The sequence below is a fragment of the Giraffa tippelskirchi genome, chromosome 7 (assembly GCF_054371585.1).
Source record: "Giraffa tippelskirchi isolate mGirTip1 chromosome 7, T2T-mGirTip1v1.2.pri, whole genome shotgun sequence".
Taxonomy (NCBI): Eukaryota; Metazoa; Chordata; class Mammalia; order Artiodactyla; family Giraffidae; genus Giraffa; species Giraffa tippelskirchi.
Genome location: NC_137281.1, coordinates 66908757 through 66924267, shown reverse-complemented (window position 1 = coordinate 66924267; position 15511 = coordinate 66908757). Strand labels below are relative to the sequence as shown.

Genomic DNA, 15511 nt, shown 5'->3' with positions numbered 1-15511 from the left:
CTTCAATATATGAAGAAGTAAAATAAACACTTGCTTGATTTTCTAAATTATATGAAACATTGTAAAAAAATAAATAAATGTTGTGCAGACCATATGCAGGTCCTGTTAATTTTGTTATGTTATATTTAGACTCTATTTCATTTTGAATTTAAACAATCTTAATACAAAATATTGGTGAGCATTATTGTCATTGGACTTATTCCAATAGTATTTTGTAAAATGGAGTAAATGTACATACTATATTATTCCTGGAACTTTTGGCATAAAATACTTAAAGTCACTGATAAATAAACAGCTCCTTAAGAAAAATGCATGATTAATTTCAAATAACTCTATTTTGCCATCTTTTCATAGCAGCGAAGATTTTTATGAATGTGTTACCTGGGTTTTCTATTTCTTCTTTTGTCTCTTGTTCCAAATTCAGGCTTCTCCAATTTTGTCTTTGGCTCTTGAAAATGGGTGTTTAGTTTGATCAAGATAAGGCAGGAGTAAGTGCAGAGAAAAGATCAGGACACACTTAGTGTCTGCAACTGGAAGTGCTTTGTTATATAGGATACATCTCTCTGTCTGCACAAAGCATGAACATCTTTGTCAACTTTTATAACCTTTTTACACTCTGGACTGAAGAATTACTCAGAAATGACTTCAAAATTATACAGTTGATGTCATTGAATTTGAAAAATGTCATTGAAAAATATCAAGAACAAATTTAAAACTTCATGAACAAATAAATTGAATGATTTTTAATAATGTTTTAGTCAAAACTGTGGAACACTGAATTATTACAGAAATATACTTTATTTTGGATATTTTAAAACATTTATTTGACCATTTTAATATGGTTCATGGCTAGTGAACTAACAGATTTTATTTTACATCCTGACAGTGACGTTAATACCCAAGGAAAAATCTCCCAGGTAAGGGAAGATATGAATGGGCACTTAATCAACAATGAACAATAAGTCCCTTCATTGAGTTGTTAAAAACAGTTTGTCCTCAAGGTTTATTCAAGATTAAATTCACTGAGGAATCATGCTCTAGAGGGCTGAGAGATTTTTTTCAGTGCATGGTATATTTTCAGAGGCTTCTCCTGGCCAATCATTTTAGGGGAATTAAGTGAAAAGAGAATCTTCTAATAGCAAAAAATAAGCCTCTTATTTGGGCTTCCTAGGTGGCGCTAGTGGTAAAGAACCCGCCTGCCAATTCAGGACATGTAGGAGATGATGATTTCATCCTTGGGTTGGGAATATCTTCTGGAGGAGGGCGTGGCAAACTACTCCAGTATTTTTGACTGGGGAATCTCATGGACAGGGGAGCCTGGCAGGCTAGAGTCCATAGGGTTGCAAAGAGTTGGACATAACTGAAGCGACTTAGCACACACGCACATGTCTTATTAATAGCAAAGCAGTAAGGTTGCTTAAACAAGAACCCTTTACTTTCAGTTAATCAGTGTATATTTGAAACTCTCAAGTCTAAGATGGAACTGGAGTAAAGTAAAAGTCTGTTTTTGTGTATGATAGTTGTATTTAATAAGATTCTCACTAATCAATTGACTTAAAGTACCATTTAACTTAGATAACATCCACATGCAAAATTTCAAATCAAACTTTGTCCAGAAGAAAATAGCCTTTCTTAAATAGAAATGCAGAAATAGGTAACTAAGACTTACAATTTGAAAGACATTATAAATTACTATAATAAAGTATGGAAACCAAACACAGAAGTCTTTAATATAATCCTTAAATCTGAATCTCTCTACACATGGTCTATTAAAACAAACAGCACAATTGACTAAGCACATAAGATCACATATAACTAACACTTTATCTTAACTGAGACACTGAGAATAAGCAAATTCCAAATTGATTCTAAATAAATAAATAAGCATCAAATTCCAGCAGAGCAATCTGGAGTTTATGGTCCAAGCTTGAGAGGAGAGTGAGAGAACTTGCAGAGAGTATTGAGAAGAAAAGAGGGAAGTAACAATCCCAAGATACAACATAGCTGTAATCGTGTAAAAGAGTTGATCACATTATTTTTTTAAAACTTTTTATTTTGTTTTTGGCTATATCCAATTAACAATGTTGTAATAGTTTCAGGTGAACAGCGAAGGGATTCAGTCATACACATACATGTATCCATTCTTCCCCAAACTCCCCTCCCATCCAGGCTGCGACGTAGCATTGAACAGAGTTCCATGTGCTATACAGTAGATCTGTTTCAGTTATCCATTTAAATTATAGCAGTGTGTACATGTCCATCCCAAACTTCCTAACTATCCCTTCCCCCTATCCTTTCCCCTGGCATCCATAAGTTTGTTCTGTAAGCCTGAGAGTCTTTTTCTGTTTTGGAAGTTCATTTGTATCATTTCTTTGTAGATTCCATTAGAAGGGATGCCATATGATATTTCTCCTTCTCTGTCTGACTTACTTCACTCAGTATGACAATCTCATAGTCCATTCATGTTGCTGCAAATGGCATTATTTAATTATTTTTAATGACTGATTAATATTCCTTTGTATATATATACCATATCATCTTTATCCATTCATCTGTCAATGGACATTTAGGTTGCTTACATGTCTTGGCTATTGTACATTAGATGGCCAAGAGGCATATGAACACATGTTCAATCTTGTCAATTATTAGAGAAATGCAAATAAAAACTACAATGAGATATCACCTCACACCAGTCAAAATGGCTATCATCAAAACAAACACAAACATTAAGTGCTGGAGAAGGTGTGGAGAAAAAGGAACCTTCCTACATTCTTGGTGGGACTGTAATTTGTTTACAGCCACTATGAAGAACAGTATGGGGATTCCTTATAAAACCAAAAATTGAGCTACCATAAGACCCTGCAATTCCACTCCTGAGCATATATCTGAAGAAAATCATAATTTGAAACAATACATGCACCCAATGTTCATTGCATCAATATTCCCAATAGCCAGAACATGGAAGCAACTTAACTGTCCATCAATAAAGGAATTCATAAAGAAGATGTGATATATATACATAATGAAATATTACTAAGCCATAAAATGAACAAAATGTCATTTGCTGCAGCATGTATGGACCTAGTGATTATCATACTGAGTGAAGTAAGTCAAACAGAGAAAGAAAAATATCATACATCACTTATATGTAGAATCTAAAAAAGACTACAAATGAACTTATCTACAAAACAGAATTTGAGTTACAGATGTAGACAATAAACTTATGGTTATAGGGAGGGATATAGTTAGGGAGGAGTAAATTGGAAGATTGGGATTGACACATACACTCTGTGATATATAAAACAGAAATACAATCTCACATTGCATCACAGCAAAGCAATGGGCCCATAATCCTGAAATTAACTGAACTTACATTTTCCTATCACTTGGAAACATGTTCTATTCCATTTGTTTCTTAAGCCCTTTCCACTTTTCTTTTTTTCTCCTGCTACTGCATATGAAGAACATTGATGGCTCATATTTCAATGTAGATATGAGGTGTGAGTATGTCTGAGTTGAAATTATTCGGTGGCAAGAAAGTTAAAGGAACTTGGACATTCCCCATGTTTGCGGCAGGGTTTTACTTCTTGTCCAATAGTCAAAATGTGAATGATAAGAGCAAAAAGCACTGACCATTATGGATACATTCTGCATTTGCTCCTATAGATGCAATTCTAACCTTTGCAAATTATTCTGGCCCTAGGAATTTGATGCCTACAAAGTGCATCAATCAAGCAGACTTGCCATTTAGCTGTTGGTTAGGTCCCACTCATGGGAGCAAATAGGAGATATGAGAGTGAAAACTAAAATCACCAATGTATTAATTCCCCTAGAACTTTCCCTTAAGAGCCATGATTTGGAATGATCATACCTCTTTAATCAAGCCAAGGCTCCTGTCAATGACCCTTATTCTTTAGTTATAGCTATTACCATCCTCTAAAATATATATATATTTCCTCCTTTGGCAACTTCATAGCTTGGATACAAGTGACTTCTCACTCTTGCTAGCAGTAGGTACATCATCATTTTTAAAAGTCTCTTAATCTTGAAAACTTTGTGAATAGCTTTCAGTTGTTTCTTTGAAGACTAATATCTGTTCCTGTCAGGACACTGACATACAGGTTGGGGTTATACTATTTAATACACACATTTTCATAGAAGAATACCACAAGCATCCCCATTGAAGCGATAAATCAATCAAAATTTCCTTTTCTCACAGTTGTTACCTTGGGATTTCCTGTATCAAGTAATATAATAATAAGGAGAAACACAAATATCTTTAGCCAAACACAGCATCTTCTCCTGTCTAAATATCCTGAACTGCAAACACATACACATTGACTTGAGGAATAGAAATTGTTTTAAATACAAATGCATAATGCATACACAGAAAGTTACTGTGCTGAAAGAATAATTTTAACACTTTAGAATTTAAAAAACACTGTTTTTGGCCTCAGAACTATGTTCTAACTATTAGCCAAAATGACTTTCTCCCATTAATTTGGATAAAAACTATATTTTCAAGATTAGCTTGTTTTTCACTTCTGAAAAGAAAGAATTCTTTCTTCTAAAGTCTGATTTTAATAAAAACAGAGAAAATTAAGTTACAAGGTAAACTTTATTTTTTTTTCTGGTAATGGCACAAACACCTGTGCCTTTTATTCATCTTGAAGTATTTCTCTATTAGATTGATTCTCTAGCAGATTGATTCTACTTTTTGGGTGCTTTTGTATAAATGAAAAAAAACCTCCTTGTAGATTTCATTGAATTGACTAAATCGTCCATCGTTGGAATTGACTGCCCATTTATTGCTTTAGGATTAGTAACAAATACATTCAGTGTGGGTGACACATTCTTATTTTTACCTACAGTTAGCATTTTATACCAGAGTTTTGCCATAGCACTTTTCACCTCTGAATTTCTCAAGAGGTATATTAAAGGGTTCAGCATGGGAGTGATGATGGTATACACCACAATTATAGACTTATCAATGGGAAAGTTGGAAACAGGTCCCACATCTATGAAAATACAGGGAATGAAAAAGAGGACCACCACTGTGATGTGGGAACTGCAGGTAGATAGGGCTTTGTGCCTTCCTTCCTGACTGTGAGCTCTAAAGGAATTTAGGAAGACCCCATAGGACACCAGCAGGAGGATAAAGATAACCGTACAGATTGATCCACCGTTAGCAACCATCCTGAGACCTGCAACGTAAGTGCCAGTACAGGCAAGGTCCAACAATGGGTATATGTTACAGATGAAGCGGTCAATGACATTGGGGCCACAGAATGGGAGTCTGTACACAAAGAAGAGTTGAACCATCGAGTGCACAAGACCTCCCACCCAGGCCACCTCCAGCAGCAGGATACAAACCTGTCGCTTCATGATGGTCAAGTAGAGCAGTGGCTTACAGATGGCCACATAGCGATTGTAGGCCATCATCACCAGAAGCAAAACCTCAGAACCTCCAAATAAGTGTTCTAGAAAGAGCTGTTCCATGCCAACTAGGAAGGAAATTGTCTTTTTACCACTGAATAAGTCTATAATCAATTTGGGTGAAATGGCAGTGGAATAAACTGTATCCATGAGTGAAAGATAAGCAAGGAAGAAGTACATAGGGGAGTCCAGAGAGGGGCTGGCAAAAACAGTCACCATTAGCAAGTTGCCCACCATTGTCACAAAGTAGATGAACAAAAACAAGACAAATAACGCATTTTACCCCCCAGGATCCTGAGTGAGACCCAGGAGAATAAATTCTATTACTTTGCTACTATCCCATTTAGTCTTCTGTAGGTGGCTCAGTATTAAAGAATCCACTTATTAATATATTAGACAAAGGAGATGCAGGCTCAATCCCTGGGTTGGGAAGATCCCTGCAGAAGGAAATGGCAGCCCACTTCAGTATTCTTTCCTGGAAAATCCTATGGACAGAGGAGCCTGGCGGGCTACAGTCCATGGGTTCACAAAGAGTCAGACACAACTTAGCGAATGTTTCAGAAGTAAGAACTCAGGAGAACCAGACCTGTACTGAGATTGTGAACAGGACTGTGAACATATCTGTTACATTTTGGAACACATCTTCATTATTATATCTTCTATGGTGGTTTGCACATAAGAAACATACAGTAAATATCTACTGAGTTCTTTCAATGAGCCTATGAAGACTTCATTTGGGACTTCAGATAATTCTGTTGGGGTTATAAGAGATTATATCTCTATGTCTTAGAGCATCTTCTACAGAGAGGAGTAATCAAAGGCCTAACAGGCAATCATACATTTAATAGAACTTTATTGAAATTATGTCAGTTCTTGGCACAAAAGCCATCAAGGACAAACTGGTGAAAGATCTCTGCTCCCCAGAAATTTCCTCTCTGGTAATGACAATTGACTATAGTGAAAGACAAGGAAGCTTGGTGTGCTGCAGCCCATGGGGTTGGAAACAGTCAGACACGAACACGACTTAGCAACTGAGTGACAGCAAAACTGGCAAACTGACAAGAAACCACAACCCAGCCCTTTGAGTTAGTAGTGTTTTTAGTGAATACCATTGCAATATGACTTATGTAGCACCAAAAATAACTGTTCTGGAATAACTCCCTTAATATTATGATAGTCCACTATTAGATATTCAATCCTTCACGTCTCAAACGCTGTTTGATTTTCATGAATCTCATTAGCTCTATCAAAGAACTGTACCAAATATAGAGAATTATTTAGCATATTGTTTCCTACAGCAACCACTTGGTCTGACTCTTTGACTATCAGATTTTTAAGGAACTGTAATTTTCTTCATTTAATCTTTCTTTTTTTTTAAATTGGAGTAAAGTTGCTTTACAACATTGTATTAGTTTCTGCCATACAACAAAATTAATCATTTGTATGTATACCTATCAGTTCAGTTCAGTTCAGTTGCTCAGTCATGTCTGACTCTTTGTGACCCCATGGAATGCAGCATGCTATGCTTCCCTGTCCATCATCAACACCCGGAGCTTGCTCAGACTCATGTCCATCAAGTTGGTGATGACATCCAACAAACTATTCCTCTGCCGTCCCCTTCTCCTCCCACCTTGAAACTTTCCCATGATCAGGGTCTTTTCAAATGAGTCAGTTCTTCACATCAAGTTGCCAAAGTATTGGAGTTTCAGCTTCAGCATCAGTCCTTCCAATGAATATTCAGGACTGATTTCCTTTAGGATGGACTGGTTGGATCTCCTTGCAGTCCAAGGGACTCTCAAGAGTCTTATCCAACACCACAGTCCAAAAACATCAATTCTTCAGTGCTCAACTTTCTTTATGGTCCAACTCTCACATCCAAACCTGAGTCTTAGGCTGAACTGACTTGAAGACAGAGTCTAGGGTAAATACATAGTTCATTAACATAGTTTGAGAAACAGTTCCATAAGAAAAAAGCATTGGTTAGCCCAAGGTTTGAGAAAAGTTAAATTTAGGTGGAGCTAGATGTGGTCATGGCGACCCAGAATTTTAAAAGAAACCTCTTTTTAAATTTGTATAGAGAAGGGGAAAAAAATCTAACACTTGTTTGTTTCCTCCTGCAACTTAAGAGAGAGAGGAAAAAAAAAGTCTGACACTTGCAGCCTATTTCTTCTGTTTGGAGAGTCCTGGCCTTTCTGCCTGTTACCCTGTCAATACTGTACATAGAAAACCCTAAAGATAATATCAGAAAATTACCAGAGTGAATCGGTGAATTTAGCAAAGTTGCAGGATAGAAAATAAATACTCAGAAATCACTTGCATTTTTATATACTAACAATGAAAAATCAAAAAGAGAAATTAAGGAATCAATCCCATTCACCATTGCAACAAAAAGGATTAAGTATCTAGGGATAAACTTACCTAAGGAGAAAAAAGAACTGTACACAGAAAATTATAAGACACTGATGAAAGAAATCAAATATGACTTAAATGGATGGATCAATACTGTGAAAATGACTATACTACCAAATGCAACCTACAGATTCAATGCAATCCCTATCAAATTACCAATGGCATTTTTCACAGAACTAGAACAAAAGATTTCGCAAATCATGTGGAAACACAAAACACCCTGAATAGCCAAAGCAGTCTTGAGAAGTAAGAATGGAGATGGAGCTATCAACCTTCCCGACTTCAGATTATATTACAAAGCTACAGTTATGAAGACAGTATGGTACTGGTACAAAAACAAAAATACAGACCAAATGGAACAAGATAGAAAAAGCAGAAATAAACCATGCATCTTTGGGTACCTTATTTTTGACAAAGGAGGCAAGAATATACAATAGGGCAAAGACAGCCTCTTCAATAAATGATGCTGGGAAAACTAGACAGCTCCATGTAAAAGGATGAAATTGGAACACTTCCTAACACCATACACAAAGATAAACTCAAAACAGATTAAATACTTAAATGTAAGACCAAACACTATAAAGCTCTTAGAGGAAAACATAGAGCAGAACACTCAATGACATAAATCAAAGCAAAATCCTCTATGATCTACCTCCTAGAGTAACAGAAATAAAAACAAAAGTAAACAAGCGGGACCTGATTAAACTTAAACGCTTTTGCACAGCAAAGGAAACTATAAGCAAGGTGAAAGACAACCCTCAGAATGGGAGAAAATAATAGCAAATGAAACAACTGACAAAGGATTAATTGCCAAAATACACCAACAGCTCATACAACTCAATGCCAGAAAAACAAACAGCCCAGTAAAAACGTAGGGGGAAAAAAAAAAAAACTAAACTAACATTTCTCCAAAGAAGACATATAGATGGCTAATAAGCACATGAAAAAATGTTCAACATGACTCATTATCTAGTTCAGTTCAGTCACTCCGTCGTGTCCGACTCTTTGCAACCCCATGAACTCCAGCATGCCAGGCCTCCCTGTCCGTCACAAACTCCTGGAGTTTACACAAACTCATATCCATCAAGTAGATGATGCCATCTCATTCTCTGTCATCCCCTTCTCCTCCTGCCCTCAATCTTTCCCAGCATCAAGGTCTTTTCAAATGAGTCAGCTCTTCACATCAGGTGGCCGAAGTATTGGAGTTTCAGCTTCAACACCAGTCCTTTCAATGAATGCCCAGGACTGATCTCCTTTAGGATGGACTGGTTGGATCTCCTTGCAGTCCAAGGGACTCTCAAGAGTCTTCTCCAACACCACAGTTCAAAAGCATCAAATCTTCGGTGCTCAGCTCTCTTCACAGTCCAACTCTCACATCCATACATGACTACTGGAAAAACCATAGCCTTGACTAGACGGACCTTTGTTGGCAAAGTAATGTTTCCGCTTTTTAATATGCAGTCTATGTTGGTCATAGCTTTTCTTCCAGGGAGCAAGCGCCTTTTAATGTCATGGCTGCAGTCACCATCTGCGATGATTTTGGAGCCTCTCTCACCCCACCACCCCAAAAAAGTCTGTCACTGTTTCCATTGTTTCCCCATATATTTGCCATGAAGTGATGGGACTGGATGTTGTGATCTTAGTTTTCTGAATGCTGAGTTTTAAGCCAAAATTTTCACTCTCCTCTTTCACTTCCATCAAAAGGCTCTTTAATTTTTTTTTTCAGTATATGTATACATATATTTCATCTTTTATGAATGTCCTTGCCATTTAGGTCACCACAGAGCATTGGGTACAGTTCCCTGTGATATACAGTCAGTTCTCATTAGTTATCTATTTTATACATGCTATCAATAGTATGTATACGTCAACCTCAACCTCTTGATTCATTTTCATTTAATATTTACCTGTCCCACAGCTCTTAACCCACATATGGTACATAGCAATGTTTTGAATTGATCTCACAGCTGTTGCCAACTATTACACTAACAGATTAGCAGATAATATTTTTTTCAAAACTCTTGGGGTGAGCTAGATAGTGATTTTTAGTGCATAAGTACTGAGAGTGCTCAAAAATAGTACTTCAGTAAACAGCATACTGTAGGGAAAAATCTGAGCTTAGTATGAGAAGGCGTGGATTTGAATCCTTTTCTAAGTATAACAGCAAGTCTGTCTCAGTTTGCTCATTGGAAAATTAAGGAATTGACCTAGATGATCTTACAATCCTTTCCAGTCTATCTATCTGTGATACTCTTTGTGCAACTCCACCTTATGCTATTCTGTTGACATCTTTTTTCGTTCTTCATATTTTTAAAATTAAATAAAACTTTTCATGCTTATGACTATTACTTTAATGCTAGCTAGCAAGTGATAAAGGGATTTGATAATTACAGGGACCAAATAATGACTACAAGTTTCTCGTCCAGTGTGCTCCTATTTAAAATGCAAAATGTCCTTGGAGATAGAGTAGGGCATAGTGATGAGTAATGTTTGCTTAAGAGCTGCGCTACCTGTGTTGGAATCCTGGCTTCACTATCTACAATTCAGGTGATCTTAGCAACTTAATAAACCTCTCTGAACATCAATTTCATCTGATAGAAACAGAGGATACCAACAGTGCCTGCCTCTTAGGGCTGTTTGTTTTATTAAAAGTTAAATCCCTAGAAGTCTCCCTTGTACTTGGTAAAGGCTAGATAAATGCTAACTATTACTACTGTTTCTAAATACTTTACTATGAACATTGCATCAGAAAAAATCATTTGGATTTTTCAGCTTAATAATATTTATACACAAAGTCAAGGATAAAAAAATAGTATGCCTATAAGTCACAAACCCTTACTTGGGCATAGAATAAAACCATACACTTTAGGAATGATCCATTTTCTTACATACAAGTATAATATTCATTTGTGATAGGATGTATTTTGACCAGAAACAAGCAGAATAAAAGAAGGAGAAAACTAGGAAATGAAAGAAAAGAAGCCTCAAATCAGAAGGGAGAAATTATATTTAAGAAATGAGTACCTACAACAAATAAGAATATTTTTATGAAAATTAGGTCTATATATATTTTTTTAATCTTCAGAAAGATTTATTTTTTTAGAGAGGAAGTGCTAGAAGCCTATTCCTCTAGACTTCCATGAGTTACTCAGGGGGGTTACAGAACACATCTTTGTAAAAAAAAGAAAATTCAAAAAGAAAAATAGCATTGATTATTCAGAGAACCCAAACTTTCATGTTATTCAGTGCTCAGAAAAATTACAAAATCACTAAACCTCAAATGTAGACAAGTTGATTCTGTTTGTATATGTTTGCTGAGGGGAAAAAGTGGACAGAGGATGGAGAAGGAGGAAACATGTGCAGAAAATGTTTGAGCTTTTCTTAAAACCCAGCTCTGATAATATTCAACATGACTCACTCATGTTACTGCTCTCATCTGATTCAGGAATTGCATCATTGTTGAAGTTATAGACTGATAAAGGCACATCTCTTTTTTTTTCACTTCTACTGAGAGTGTTAACAGCCTCGGTAGGCAGGCCAGAGGTCCCCAAGCAGCAAGAAGAAATAAACTGCAAGTGGAAGACATTTTTCCCTTCTCTGTTGAGGACACCTGGTTCCACCTGAACTTAACTTTTCTCAAACCTTGAGCTAACCAATGTGTTTTTCTTATGGAAATGTTTTTCTTAAGCTGTTAATGAAACTATGTATTTACTTTGGAATCTGCCTTTCTTCAATAGATTCTGCCTATGACTAACTTTTTTTTTTTTCTTTCCTCAAACCTTGGGCGGCTAATGGGTCAACAAACCAATATTCATGTCAATTATTTTATGGCCAGGGATGACACACCTTGTGCCATTTCATCTCAAAAATGCATATTGTGGGAGAGGGGCCTGGTGAAACTCCCTCAGCCTTGAGGTGCTTCTTTTATCTGATTAGAAGTTTGCTAACAGACATAAAATGCCTTGCTAAAAATTAGCAAGGAGGCACTCTTTCTGTCCCCTTCTGATGTCCATGTCAGAAGCTTTCCCTATCTCTATTATACTTGAATAAAACTTTACTATACAAAAAGCTCCCAGAAGTCAAGCCTTGTCTCTGGACGCTGGATTGAAATCCTATCCTCTGAAGGTCACAAATCCCAGTGTGCCACGGCTCACAACCTCAATGTTTCACTACTTTCTGCAGAATTTAATGCCCATACCTTCACTGAAATCATCAGTGTTGGATGTCATGAGGATAAATTTTCTGGTAGACATATTTTGCATGTAAAAATTAAGTATATGAACTATTTTCTATCATTTAAGTTATCCAAGATCAACTAAATAACTTTGAAATTGACTTGAAATGTTTGACAAAATCAGTTTATTTTGTAGTCTGAGCTAAAAAATGCCCTTTTAGTCACTGAATTCATATCTAGCATTCATCATTTTTTCTTCCCCACACAATGAATTGCTTAAAAAAATAAATCAATTAAAAAAAAAGAATAATGGGCTGGCTTTCTAGTTGCATTTTGGGTAAAATGTGCTTATGGCCAGAGATCTTCCTTAGTATTTGATCTTTCCACCATTTTTTATTTTTTTATTTTTTTAGTATTGGTAGGTGCTACATTTATATCTGTATGTTTAAATTCTGTCGTAATTCATTTCTAACCTTCTAGTGTGGCAAATAATTTTTAACTTTCAATTAAGCATTGCTAATGGAGTATCTGGTAATACTAGGAAATAATTCTGTAATTGAGCTTTGCACTCACCGCATATGAATCATTCCTTATCTTTAATGTGCTCCAAATTCAGCTTCATTTTCCACATACTTTGACGTAGAATAAAGTATTTCATTATTAGGTGAAAAAAAAAAACCTGTAATGAGCCTTATTAACTCTGGAAAGATTGCATTATTTGTCAGAAATATAAAATCTTTCACTAACTGAGACAAATTTACAGTATTAACTATAGTTTAACTCGTGACATAGAACATAATCCATGGTCTCAACAAAGATATTTTACATAAAAACTATACACAGTTTCATAAGACATTGTGACAACCTTAAAAATATATTTCAAACAAAATATATGTTTTGAACTAGGATATTATGAAAATCTTAAAAGTATGTTTTGATCCCTGAAAGTATTCATATAATAAAAGATTTTAACGATGCCCCAGTTATTAAACCTGAGGAGAAATTTACCGCAGTTAAATAATAACACATGGTTTTCCTGGAAACAGTAATTCTTCATTAAAAGTAGGTCATATACTTCCCTGCTTCCGCATTATCTTTGTGTGGCCCAAGCTTTCTCATGCCATTTTTTCATTACACCATTTCTCAGAATGCAGATTAGAAGGTACAACATATGTTTGTTAGCCATCTGTATGTCTTCTTTGGAGAAATGTCTGTTTAGTTCTTTGGCCCATTTTTTGATTGGGTCGTTTATTTTTCTGGAATTCAGCTGCAGAAGTTGCTTTTATATTTTTGAGATTAATTGTTTGTCTGTTGCTTCATTTGCTATTATTTTCTCCCATTCTGAAGGCTGTCTTTTCACCTTGCTTATAGTTTCCTTTGTTGTGCAAAAGCTTTTAATTTTAATTAGGCAAGGGCTCAGGGCCGGGGCAATGGGATGACCCAGAGGGATGGGATGGGGAGGGAGGTGGGTGGGGGGTCCAGGAAGGGGAACACATGTAAACCCATGGCTGATTCATGTCAATGTATGGCAAAAACTATTACAATATTGTAAAGTAATTAGCCCCCAACTAAAATAAATAAATTAAAAAAAAAAAAACCGCAAGGCACAAAAAAAAAAAAAAAAAGAAGGTACAACATAGGGGTGATAATGGTGTAAAACACTCAAAGATTTACCAATGGGTAAAATGGAAGGAGGTCTCACATACATACAAATACAGGGCATAAAGAAGAGAAGCATCAGAGTAATGTGGAAGCCACAGGTTTTCAAGGCTTTGTACCTCTCTTCCTGACCAAGATTCTTCAGGGAGTGCAGAATGACCCCATGGGAGATGAGTAAGACTAATGAGGAAGCAAGTGATAAGAGACATACGTAGGAAAAGAACAGATTACTAAATAAATGAGTATCCACAACTAGTTTTCAATCTGGAAGCTAATTAAATTATACATACAGTTAATAACTTACACAAAAATAAAAGTTGAGTAAAGGTTCAATACAAAGTACACCAAGATTTACTTCATATTCTGTTTTTTTTCTTAGTCGCTAAGTTGTGCCTAACACTTTGCAAACACATGAAATGTAGTCCACCAGTCTCCTCCCTTCATGGGATTCTCCAGGCCAGAATACTGGAGTGGGTTGCCATTTCCTTCACCAAGGTATCTTCCTGACCCAGGAATCGACCCCAAGTCTCCTGCATTGGCAGATGGATTCTTTACCACTGAGCCACCAGGGAAGTACTTCATAGATATTTTCTAGTTAGTAAAGGAGATTACTTTCTCCATTCAAGGGGTGGAAGAATCATCTGAACCACTCACTGAATTCCCAAATAGATGTCTTTGACAATTTCAGTTTTTTAAAAGGATTAAGGAAAAGATACCACAATGTCTTCAGCACTCAGTTTTCTTTATAGTCCAGCTCTCACCTACATACATGACTATTGGAAAAATTTTATCTTTGTCTAGATGGACCTTTGTCAGCAAAGTAATATCCTGCTTTTTAATATGCTGTCTAGGTTGATCATAGCTTTGTTGAAGAATTGATGCTTTTGAACTGTGGTGTTGGAGAAGACTCTTGAGAATCCCTTGGACTGCAAGGAGATCAAACCACTCAATCCTAAAGGAAATCAACCCTGAATATTCACTGGAAGGACTGATGCTGAAGTTGAAGCTCCAATACTTTGGCCACCAGATGGAAAGAGCTGATTCATTGGAAAAGACCCTGATGTTAGGCAAGGTTGAAGGCAGGAGAAGAAAGGGATGACAGAGGATGAGATGCTTGAATGATATCACCGACTCGATGGACATGAGTTTGAGCAAGCTCTGGGAGTTGGTGATGGACAAGGAGGCCTGGTGTGATGCAGTCCATGGAGTCACAAAGAGTCCAACACGACTGAGTGACTGAAGTGAGCTGAACTGAACCACAATGTCAATAGACAAAAGTAGTTTGTGGAAATGATTCACATTTTACAAGATATACACGGAGTTAACATCTAGAATAAATATTTCTAAGAGATTAACTAATATGATATAAAGAAAGTATAAACAAGCAGTTAACAAAAAATAAATCCAAATGGCCAACAAACATACTTTAGGATGCTGAAACTCACATGCTAACAGGAAAATAGGAATTGAAGTAACAGACTGCTTACAGCAGTTTTACCTTGGGTCCTTGAAAGCCATTGAATCAAGTTTTTCATATGTTACATCATCTTCTGATTTTTAATAGATAACTAAGTATCTTTAGAGAACATTATCAATTGAACCTATTATGAGATTTAGAAATATCTGCCCTTTAAATTATCCCCAGATAGATAAACTCAAAATATTTCTAGGTATACTTAATGTTGGAGAAAGTAAATTCATTCTGTATCTCTGTAACATGAAAATATCTCAAAAGAGTATTACATATTGAATTGATCCCCACATCACTTGCTAACAAGCTTGTTCTCAAAATCCTTCAAGCTAGGTTTCAGCAGTATACAAACCAAGAACTTA

General features: G+C 36.1%; 1 pseudogene; it reads right to left on the bottom strand.

Moving 5' to 3' along the window:
* Positions 1-4710: 4710 nt before the first annotated feature.
* On the bottom strand, positions 4711-15196 carry LOC145513779 (putative olfactory receptor 4A4; annotated as a pseudogene).
* Positions 15197-15511: the final 315 nt, after the last annotated feature.